Source organism: Bemisia tabaci, chromosome 6 (assembly GCF_918797505.1).
Source record: "Bemisia tabaci chromosome 6, PGI_BMITA_v3".
Classification (NCBI taxonomy): Eukaryota; Metazoa; Arthropoda; class Insecta; order Hemiptera; family Aleyrodidae; genus Bemisia; species Bemisia tabaci.
Genome location: NC_092798.1, coordinates 53988718 through 54001180, shown reverse-complemented (window position 1 = coordinate 54001180; position 12463 = coordinate 53988718). Strand labels below are relative to the sequence as shown.

Genomic DNA, 12463 nt, shown 5'->3' with positions numbered 1-12463 from the left:
AACTAGCCCGCAATGCGTTCGAATTAGGTTTTCTTGAGCTTTTCTGATAGCTGGAAATATACTTAAGAACGCTACGTTCACAGATTTTGTTTATTTTGATCAGTGTTTATTCTGTGTCATCTTGAATACGAGTAAGTCAGGTGCGTTTTGCGATTTTCATCATGCGATCACTGATAGAGCAAATATTCAACATTAAATTTTGTTTTAAACTCGGTACACCTTGTACCGAAACTTTTGGTATATGCTAAGTAAAGTTTATCATGATCATTGCATGAGATGTTCCCACTGTTTTTAATGGGTTAAACGATTCAAAACTGGTCAGGAGTTCGTCAAAGATGAGGAGCATGGGAATCGACCCTCAACGGCAACTGACATTTGTCACGTGGAAGAAGTGCGGGCAAAAGAGCTCGAAAATGGTCGTTTCGAGCTTGTTGAACAGAGTAATATTTCTGAAGGCTCTGTACATACAATTTTGATAGAATATGTAGACACGCATCGAGTTTCCGGTACACTTGCCCCTTGATTGTTGTCCGTTGAACGAAAATCCAACCAAATGTCATTTTCCCTTTAGCTGCTTGAACGTCCTAACAATGATTCTACATTTTTGGATAGGATAATTTTCGGTGAAAATACTGTAGTGTACGGCTACGATATAGGGACGAAACTCCAATCGTCCTTGTGGGTTGAAAAATGTAGTGTAAGACCGAAAAAAGGGAGACAAGTTCGGTCAAACATAAAAATCGCAAAACACCCTTGAGGTTGCCTTACTTCAAGCCACATACCAACGAAGCTAATTAGGATTTTTCAAATTTGTGAACGTAGCGTTCTTAAACATATTTTCAGCTATCAGAAAAGCTCAAGAAAACGTAATTTGGACGCAGTGTGGGCTAGTTATGACCAAAATCCGGTTTCTAATCTAACAGACCTCGTAGGATATTACTTTGCAAGATACCGACTGGGAACATGGCACGAAATTCGAATAAATCTTTTATTCAGATGACATTTTGGGTTGTAGCCATGGTCGTTTCTTCAACAGCTCCTCAAGTTAGGAGACATCAGAAGGTATGCACTGTGATCAAGGAGAGTTACAGGTGCGATCCTCAACACAGAACAGCACCAAAAAGAGGACAATTTCAACAAATTCCAAGTAAAATTCTGTAGTAACATTTTGGGAATACATCTTTACAAAGGACTACCATCATTTACGAGGGTCGTTCAGACAGTAAGTTTGCCTATTCAATATCTCTTAACTTGAGATAGATAAAGAAAATTTGTAAATAGCGTCGAAAAGCCACTACTTTCAGCTCTCTAACGCGCTATAGATTTTTAAATTTGGTTTAATATAACTCTACAGTCTGTCCAAGGTAGGAAGAGCGCTGGAAAATCAGAATAATTTGCACTATGTAGAAGCAAGGTATCGTTCGCACTATTGATAGCCGACTAATCACCGAGCCAACCCCGCACCGCACAGAGGGTTGGTTATGAGCTCCGCGGCGCACAGAGGGTTGGTTATGAGCGCCGCGGCGCGTCGGCGTCTAACGCGAGGAATCCGCTCCTCGGCCCCGGGGAAAACCACCGCAATGAGGCCTCGAGCATCGCGTTAGTTCCCGTGAACGCTATCTAGCTTCTTATTAGTGGATGGTAATCACTAATAAACAAATGATTAAAAGACTTCATTAAATTTGCAGTTAAGCGTATATGAAAAGCCGCTATTCTTCCATATTTCGTAGCTCCTGAGTCCTAAGGCGTAAAGGCATACCTCAATTTTCACGTGAGGCCTGTTTTCCATGTAGCTTCATGCTTTTCGGAGCTCACGTAAAAATGGAGATGAGACCTTTGGTCAAAGGAGCGACGATTAATGGCAATAATCAGGGATTTAAATCGCCTATCCCGATCTAAAGATGCGAAGGGAGTATGCGTTGCCTCGAGGTGGCTTGTGGCCCTCTGTGCGACGCATGTGAGAGGCGACTAGATGACAGATGGGTTGAGGTACCTCCAACCCGCCAAATGGTGCTAATTATTCTGATTTTCCAGCGCTCTTCCTATCTGGGATAGACTAAAAAGTTTATTTTTCTGAGAACAGAGCGCCATCAGCGCGTGAGTTGCTGTAAGTGCTGTATCAATCGCTTATCGCAAAAAAGTGGTTATGAGATGAATGAAAATCATCTAAAACATGAGGAAGAACATTAATCAGCTAGGAATTTGCAGGATTGACCATGTTTACTTTAAAAGCAGTTGTATTTGAACAAAAATTAACCGAATTGTCACCGTTAAACTCCCACTTTCTGACTGAATTATTCATAGGTCATCACATGATTCCGCCCGCTCTCGAAAAAATTTCGTCGAAGAGGCATCATTTTTATAAATATGTGGCGTTTCCAATATTTTACCGTAAATTATCTTGAATTTGAGCAGTTTCTGCCACCTGTTTTGGTTAAAAACGAATTATGGAGCGCAATTCACACGAAAAAACCAAATTCAGCGGCACAACTCCACGAGTTAACAAATTGTATATCTTAACCTTCTCACGCACTGCAGTCCAGACCCACTAATTATCGAATGAAACTGCAATTTTCTGAAGGAAAAATGTGCCTCCCCATATATTGCATGAAATTCAACCATTTCTAAGCCACTTTCTAGCGGTAAGTGATAGACACAGAGAAGCTCATTTGCTTATGGCGCTCTGTGATATTTTGAACCCGCGCGGAGAGAATGAGGGTTCAGAAAAAAATCCACTTTTCTAGCGTTTTATTTAACCTTTAAAAATCTATACCGCGTTAAAGAGCTGAAAAAAGTGGCTTTTGAACGCTTTGTACAAATTTTCTTTATCTATCTTAGTATAGGAGATATTGTATGGGTAAACTAACTTCCTAGACGGCCCTCGTACCCCTGTAAAAAATTAGAAATACGACCCCGGCCCGGCAGTTACTCGACCGATTTACTTTAGATTTGCTTCAAGGGTTATTCCTCATGGACGCATTCGAATTAAAAGGAACTATATATCTATTTTAACATAAGCCCTCTCGTGCATGTGCACTTAAGGATCTCAGAGCTCAAGTCAGGATGAATAAAGTTCCTTTTGATTAAACTGTGTCCACATAAACACGGCAAGATCTCGGAGCCGGTCGTCTCTGATTTCTTTAAAGGAACATGATGAAAGAATGACATCCCCCATCCGCCTTCTTAGTTTGTAGATACCCAAACGGCAAACGCCCAACTCTCCTGTTTTTTTTTTCTTTTTTCTTCCTCGGTTTTGGTGCTTATATGAAAGCAAAGAGAGCACAAATCACTCAAGGCAACGATCACTGGTAAACCATCTCCCAATCTATAGCTAAGAAAACGCTGGCAAACTAAGCAGAGTCCTAGTCAACACGCTAGAGGTAGTCGGCATGAAACATAGAATTCTGTGCTCAGAACTGGGGAGGCGTGAGTCCTTAAATTCTTTAACGCACTATTTTTGCTTCTAGGAGGGTAATCATCCAGCCGATTGCTCTTCGGGTACTTTTATTTTCTTGGTGAAGGGTTGTAATATAACGAGGGAAGAATGGCTTGGCGAGCCAAAAATCACTGCTAAAGTGAGCGACTGCAAGTCCGATGCAGGCCACAAATGAGCTTAGTAACCAGGTGATGCTGAACTAAGCTTTATCATGTAAAACTCGAGCCACTCAAATCATTTCAAATCGAAAATAATACGACGCAACGTCTCCGATAGAGTCTACAGTTAGCCACTGAAAATGAGGTCTTGGATGAAGCACAAAATTATAATGTGATCGTAAGTTTCTTAAGACAATTTGCCTGCGCTTATGAAAGACGCAACATTCCACATGCGAGTGGTCGAACGCCACCTGCGATCCTCCAAACATCCTGCAGTGGCGTAAATGTGAGGCAAGGCATAGTAGAGTCCGCAATGCAACTGGGCCCACTAGAATGTAAAACCCTGATGGAGTTGGATCCGGCAAAAGTGGAAAAATTGGTTTTTTTTGGCCACCAAAATGCAAATCTAAAAAAAAACACTTGAAGAGTAAAAGCTTTTAGAAATGACGCACGTCTTATACGATTAAACGACTGAAGACGTAGCAGGAGGAGGCATCTAACACTACTTGTTCGTTTGTTCGGAAACAATGTTTACTCTTCTTAGTGTGCCCGCTGATCTTCGTGGGCGGTAATGACGCCGCGCCGGTAAAGGGTCCCGAATTAATTTTCAATTTACTGAAGCTTTCAACGCTCGGATCCTCGTATTACCTCGTAATGGCCGGAGCTTTAAATGCCAATCATCGCCGCCAAGTGGGGCTGAGATTTCACGCTTTTCGTTCGTCAAACCCCCTGAAAGGAGACGCGCTATCGCTGGTATTTTACCCACCATTGGTAACTGAGGCGGGACCACCGACAAAATGACCTCGAAGAGTGTGTGTTACCACTTACCAACATGACTCGAGAATAGGTAGTACCCTAACCGCTGTTCTTCACGGCTTTTTGCAGCCGGTCTGCCTTATACAAATTGGACGCCATTATTCGCGCAACAGCCTCACAGTGTTGCCTTTGTGTGCACAAGAGAATGAGATGCTTTTCAAAATACTCGTGCATCAACCTTCCATATCATTGATCAGAGTTCGAGGCTCCAGTCTTTCGATCACACTCTTAATACTACTGGCATGAAGTATTAAAAATCCCTCTAAATTTGCATGGATGAATGTAGATGAACATAACTGCATTTATTTAGTTAAATTTACATTAATATTTTAATTCGTGTATGTTACTTTATGTGGGAAAATGGTTGCATGGACATACTATTTGTATGACGTTGCCAAAACAGCCTGTGGCTAAAACACCGTGCATGCCGAATTCGATAAGCTGGTGACAAAAAACTATTATTAGAGACTCGTCATCTTGTCCTTTTTTCTCTCTGTAAAACTGACTTCATTTTAGTTCAAAGATCTTTTTGGAATTTTAATTAATGACGCAGGCGGTGTGTTTGGTACCAACTTTTAAAGAATTAAAGGCATTTTTCAAAATTTACAGTCCTTCAAAATGAGCGTTCCGTGTGATTTTGCTAAGAATCAAGTTTGGACAATAGCCCCCCCCCCCCCCAAAGTTTAGCGCACCCCAAAATCGTTTGACGTGCATAGGGAGACCATAGAAATGGTCTTCCACGCAAATTTTGAATGAAATTGAACAACGAATAGATTTTTAGGGATATGGCTGTGCAAAGATTTATGGGACGCCTGACGGACGAATTTTTTCGAATTTGGTTTTTTTCACTCCATGCACCTTCAGAAGCCTGGAAATTATGAAATTTCGGGTTTTTTTTTTTTTTTTTTTTTTTTTGAATGACAATACTTCCTCTCCCCGCAAGGGTGGTGACACAGTTTAAAATTCCCAGTGGTCAGGGGAGTCGGCGCTTCCCTAGCGTACACGAAAAGTTTCCCATTTTGTATCTAGTAGAAGTTTCATAAATCGAGATTAGTTCGACACCAATATATTTTAAACATCACTAAAAAGAAGAAAAATAACGATCTAACCAGCCACTTGAACAACCTGAACTAAATCGTACTTCTTTCGTTGAAAGGGGAAAAGGACATAATAAAAGAATAAAATATTTCAGTAGAGATGCCGTATAATAGTGAGTAGTTTACTGGCATGAAATATTGTTTCCTTTGATTATTCGACTTCCGCCTTTCCCGATTGCGTGATGAACTTTGATGGCTTCATGCGGGGATTTTGAAAGTTGGTCGGGAAACTGGAAGCGGGCGAGCGGCAAGACAGTGAGAGCTCGCAAAGTGAGAAAGGAGAGGGGGAAGGTCCCGAATAAAGGACCGATACCTGGACTGCCAACCACCATCGACCGAAGCGGACCGGACCAGAAACCGGAACAACTGAATAAACGGAGCCCGGTTCTTCTATGGGCGATGTCGCGACTTGCGACAACCGTTTAAAGGTCGCCATTGTCACTGATACTTTGATAGCACGCTTCTTATTCCGCCGATCAGGTCCCACGCTCCACCTAACCTACACACTCTGCCACTCTTTGGCTCTTCATGCACAGGGTTAAAAGTCAAAACAACCCAAGCACGATTGGGTGCTCCTATGATTCTTGTATTGTTACTCCCTGTGAAAAAACCCTAGCACCTTTCGTGAGAGCGATCGGGCTCGTACCGTCGCGTCAAATCGTAACTGGCGTTATTTTTCACGATTAAACGTAATACCTTTCCTTCTCCAATTTTTTGCCTTGGGATATTGTCCCTACATTATACGTTAATTCTAAATACAGTTATAAAATGTTTATGATCACTTTAGGTTACATTAAGTTACTTCTTTTTCGGTCAGATCAACCGACAGGACTCGGTGGAAACGGACAAAAATTTTGGTTTGATAGATCGAAAATGTACATTTCTCTGACATCTTGGGATGAAGGAAGGTTCCTGCTACTAATGTACTCTTGTTTTTCTCCATGTGCTGTAGAGTTTGCGACTTGCGAAAGGCTGGCGCATTGGACTGTCGCCGATGCCGTCGAGGTGCGATCCGCTTCTGACTTTTAACGAGGTTGCAATTTTTTAACCCGAGAATTTGGTAATTATAACCCAAAGAAAACTATAGCAAAAAATTATTAACTACATTTTTAAGCGGTCAATACCTTTTATTGATGTTCCATAAGAATCCGTGTTTTTGAGGGAAAAGAGGTGCAAAGAAAAGTGGGGGAAATGGGCCATACGCCATACCGATTCTACGTAACTTTTTGCGTAGAATCCAAAACTCAAGTCAGAACATACTCTTGCTGTTTGAAATTTTCGACTAACGGCCCTTCAAAGCCCCCAAATTTCGGAAGGTCGTGGCCCCCATAATTTTGGATGGACAGGGGTCATGTGGCTCATCAATGAAAAGATATTGATCTCTTCTCTCAGAAGACTTTCAGACTCTGAAAATCGAGTTATTTTAACGTCCACCGTGTCTAATTAATATTTGCCCAAAAATTTCCTCAAAATGCCCCGTGACTCCAAAAAATGAGAGTTCAGGGATAAAAAGCATAGCACAAAAAGTTCTTACTTTTGGCTATAGCGTTTAAATCCTAAGCAAAACATACTTTTCCTGATTGAAATATGCGAAAAACGGAGGGCATCTCCTTAAGCCCTCCCCATGGGTTTTCGGGGGGCTGAAAATATTTTCATTGAAATCTTTGGGGTTGCTTTGCCCCTGAAAGTTTTCGTTTCGAAGCTCAATTTTCGGCCGAATTCGACAAAAAGATAGTAGACAAGTGCTCTGGAGCACCCGGTATTTGACACTCCTGCATATATTCCTGCACTTGCACTCGAAGCAATCAACGTTTCATGTGTATCTTACGGCAACCGAAAGAAGATATATGCAAGGAGAAAGCACTGAGGAATTCGATCCTGAAACTCGACAAGCTGGAGACGCGGCTTGACGTGGCATGAGTCTAAATGCGTGGAAATGGGATCCCGATGAAAATAAATACGATTGCAACTGAAAGTGAATCGGACGTAAGGTCACAGACGGACGCTGCAAACCAAGACAAAGAGATACCTTCCACTTTGCCGTCCTAAGGAAGAACGCCGTATGAACCTTCAGGCGTTGCCAACTTTGCTTCCATTAAATTCGAATTTATTGGGAAAGTTTCTGATATTTTTCTTCTAATTTCTCAGACAATTTTGTCCGCAATTTCATCTGCATCATCTGCAAATTTTAAGGAAAAATATGCTTAACTCTCCTCAAAAATATGTGTTTTATCCGGGGAAATTTGACAACTCTCGAATATTCATACGGCGTTCTTCCTTAGCATGGCAGCACTGGCCTCTTGGCGACAGGTGGAAGCTCTCACTTACGGGTATTCAACACTTCCTTAAGGACAATCATTATAAAGCACCAGTTATCACCCTTTATTCGGCTGTTAACCTACTTACTAGGTGGAGCTTCGAGTGACGTATAATGAGCTAAGCAACTTTGCCTAACTTGGGTATGTCTGCGAAAGAAAATACCCGACACGTTGTTTAACATCCACCTACTAGGAAAGTCAACGGTTGAATGTTGGAGTCTCAAGCATTGCCAAGACTGCAATGGAAGGTCTCTCCTCGTCTCTGAACAAACGCAACGCAAGCTACGACTCCGCTTGAGTTCGTCTCCATCATTTCCCAATGTGGCGTGGTCATGCTCCTCAGTGGGCTCATCTTTAAGATGATAAACGAAAAAGACAGCGAGAAAATGGAGCGATCCTATCGCTTGAAACAGGAGGCTCTCTCAGACTAAGGGGGAAAATGATGAAGTAATTAAAGGGTCTATCGAAAATTCCCGTTAGTTTGTCTATAGCATAGCTTGCCTCTTACGGCTATTGCGACCATCCGTTTTAACCAATAAATTTGATCGCTCTATCTTCCCGTCGTCCTCTTTGTCTATCGCTATGCCTATCAACTTCAAAGGTCTGAATCGACGGACTAATTCCGAGATGGAGATTAATTTTTGGGAGTTTCGTTGGATCTGAAAGAAAACCCACGAGAGAAAATGGTAGATGAAGATGCACAGTGTAAGTAGTACGAAGGACGTGTCCCTTAGGGTGCGGCGAAAAACAAAAAGTTTCGATTTTTTACAACGTGGGGCGTGGAAAAGTTGCCTTTTAGTCTCTAAAATACGAAATTATTTTTTTTTTTTTTAAGTTTTTATCTGACTCCTAACGTATAACGATATCCTATCGTATCGTCATTTGCGATTTTCATTTGAGTCGCTGGCTTTGGTGGAAATGACGCCTTTTAGCACACAATTTAGGTATAAAGATCCGTATGAGTTATGCATGAGCATGAACTCTACTTGATACTAGACTGACTTTTAGCGAGGAATCCAAATCTGGCTATTAAAAGTACATCCGAAAAGAGTAGAATTTGAAAAATTCAAATTCTGATAGGAGAAGGGGTTCAAAAAGGGCCGTTTTTGGGCCCACCCTGAAATTCCTTAACTTCACGACTTTTTGCCTATTGGAGGTGTATACTGTATACTGTATACTGTATACTGTACAGAATGCATCACGATTTGGTCATTTTCGGTCTATTTACGGGTCTAATAATGGCCTCAACATGGATCTGAAGGCAGATTTTGGCGAAAAATGTGGGTTTATCGGCATTTCACGCGTTGTTCCATAACGATCCCATGGGAGGAGCAAAAAGACCTTCAAGTATGTTCATTAAGGCTGTATTAGAGTCACTTTGGCCAATTTTCGACGAAATCAAACCTTGCGCTCATAGTTTAAAAAAACGTTTTCGAATTTTCTAGTTTTTCACCATCATTTAAAATGACTAAAAAAGGCGACTCTTCTTACCCCGGAATTAAATTCTTTCAGCAGAAAATGCACGCAAGTTGCTTCCTGTAAGAACTCTTTTGAGTTCAAAGCCCCTTAAAAAAACGGGTGTTGCCATATTTTATTGCCTGAAATAACGCAAAAGGTAGTACTTGAGTATTCGGGGACTGTATCTCATCGAGCTCATTCCGGAGGTTCAAAAATCATTATTTTTCATATGCAAATGCAACATTACTGGAAATCGTATGCGTGTATTTATCATAGAGTACATAGAGTCGTAATGTAAGCGGGTGAGCTGGCGCCACTTTTGAGCATTTTCCAGGTCCCGAATTCCGAGACTCCTGTGTGATGCCGGGTCACTTTTTCGATACATAATCGATTGTTTGCGATACACGAGTACCCGGCCATCCGATGTAAACAAAGAAGATAGGAATCACCACGTATTCCACACCGCCGTTTTGGATCGAACATGTATCGAAAAAGTGACCCGAACTCGGCGCACACCGGGCTCGGAACTCGTCGAGCAGAACATGGCGCCAGCTCTCCCATTACATTACGACTCTATGTACTCTATGGTATTTATCTGTGCCTGCACTGAGAGGTGCGTCAACGGTTTGGCGGTAATAATTCAAGGCCACGTGGGCATCAATCATCGGGCACGCACGACCCCGCGCAAGGCGCAATCAACAACCAAGAGCAGTCAAGCGGACTCGCCCGTAAAAAGGGGAGCATTACACGTTGTGTTACATGGCTCCTTGACGATGGCGAGCAGATCAGAATGTGCACACGTTTTAATTGTGATAGAAGAGATGCCCTAAAAAATCCGCACGGCCGCCGCGCCGCGGCACCTCGCACAATAGATCGTACAGGCCCGGCTACGAGGACGAAGGTACAAGAACGGTGAAACAACGTTCGCGTCCTCCTTGCTCCAATCCCAAGCTGGCCCTAAAAGCTCTCACATGTTTTCGACTAGTCACCGATTAATCGATTAATCCATTCATCGAATGTGTTCCAGTTCAATTAATCAATCGATTAATAAAGGAGAAGCAGAATTACCATACGCTGTGCAAGTTTATGAAGTGGACGTATTCCTATCAAACAGAACTATGTGTAGGTGAGAAATATGGGGTGCGCTCTAGAAAGCTGCACAAGAAACAATGTAAAAGTGTGCGTGGTTCCTTTTGAAGAATTGGAAAAGCGGGATTTTACATTCTATTAAACAGACCTATGTGCCAACTGAAAGCGGGATTCATGAGCCACGAGGGTGGGACGAGAGCATTGTGGACACGGCTCATGAGTTAAAGCGCACTACGAAGAGCACGAGCAGCAGCATCGACGGCATCCATTTCCGTTGACGTCACTGGCGCTTTATTATTCTCACTTACTCTTACGGCCAGAGAACTAACGAGCACGAGCACACCCCATATTTCTCACCTCCACATAGGTCTGTTTGGTAGAAATACGTCCAAATGAAAATTGCATTTTCACTCGGCCAGAGCTTTTCAACCACACCCAGACCTCATCAGGGTACAGAATTATAAAGCATGAAACAACATACGCATAAAAATAGAAGAAAAGCACTGACTACAAATAGGCCACTATACATTCTTACAAGCAAAGGCGTGCGATACGTCTTGGGATTGAAATGAAAACTTCAAATGCGCTTAACGCTCTCCTACGGGCAAACTCTACAGTTGATCATAATGGGTTTTCAACGAGGTTCAATGGGTTAATTACGAGCATCCTCATATTTCCCATTGACCTGACAAAACTTCAAAGTACCACTAGTTTTTCTTCTTCTTTTTAACATTAAAAATAGAAAGTTGATCTCATTCAGAGAAAGAGATTTGCAAGGAGAAAAAATAAGTTAACTAGTGAATTGCGAGCTTTGAGACATTTTGGAGAATTTTAGAGTCGGCGGAGGGAAATCAATACTTCGGAATGTCCTGTTTCCTTTGTAAGCAATACCTATAAGATACAATACGTACTCAATGAGCTCTACTATCCTGGATCCGAAAGTTGAGTGAGGATAAGAAGAGTAAAATGCCGGTGGTGAAAAGCACGAGAGTAAAAAAGAGCATGCTGAGAATTGTGTCCTATTCTCAAACATTCCTCATTCGCTCGAGTGAGCTGCGTGAGAAAATGTTGTCAATTCCGACGCATCACTTCCAATCAAAGATTAGACTTTACTGAGCAATCTGGGAGCAACTCATAAAAATCTTAAGGCGTTGATCAGTGAGCAGATGAGTTGTAAAAACACGAGAGCTCACGTCTCTGCCAACTTGAGATAAAGTGAAAACGATCAAAGCAGAATACAGAGCCCGTCGCGTCTCCAGAAATAGGAAGGAAATGAAAGGGAACTAGACAACGGACGCTTTTAAAAGTTGATTACGATTGAGTGCAGATTAGGATTCCATGCTTAGGCTGCCTTTTACGATCGCAAATAAATGCGAGCAACCGTAGCCCTCGCTTTCCGCGAACCATACAGAGAAATCTGTCGCTTTATAAACCTCTGGGTTATGAGTCATAAGAGTTGCGTAATATTTATCGAAAATATCGCAGCAGGGTCCATCTACCTTCCTGAAATTTCTTGAAAATATGCGGCTCAACTCTGAAAATTCAAGGAATTCTTCACACTCAACAGCTGCAGTGACTTAAAATTCCCGTCCCTATTTTTTTATTTTGAGGGAAACCAACAGAATCAGCGGCTGACAATTTTCAGGCAACACTTTTCAGATGATTCTTAAAAAAAGAGCAATCCACTTCAAAAAGTGAATTTGATTGGTTTCCCATACAAAAAATATGGGATGATATGAATCTAAACTCGGAAACTGAGGTATATGCGCAATTGGAATTTACTCACCGAATTGCTTTGCAGAAAGAGAACAAGTTAAGTTTCTTGTTTTTACAACAGGACGGACGCGGAGTTATGCAGAAATGACACCCCATGTTGCTTCAAACTCATCGCAAGAATCTCGTTATGCTTGCCAAAGGTTATTTGTGCACTGTGAAACGTTCGATGAGCTTTTACGTAAATCATGAGAACCCAGTTGAAGTTTTTAAGTATTTAAAGTCGAATAAAACCGACTTGTGACAAACAATAAATAGTTGAAGGAATTTAGAGATTCTTAGGACGAACACGAGAGCACAAGATTGTCCTGTTTCACG

The 12463-nt window shown here is 41.8% G+C and overlaps 1 protein-coding gene across 1 annotated transcript in view; it reads right to left on the bottom strand.

Moving 5' to 3' along the window:
- Positions 1-12463, bottom strand: part of Cad99C (cadherin 99C) — a 138449-nt gene that overhangs the window by 84399 nt on the left and 41587 nt on the right.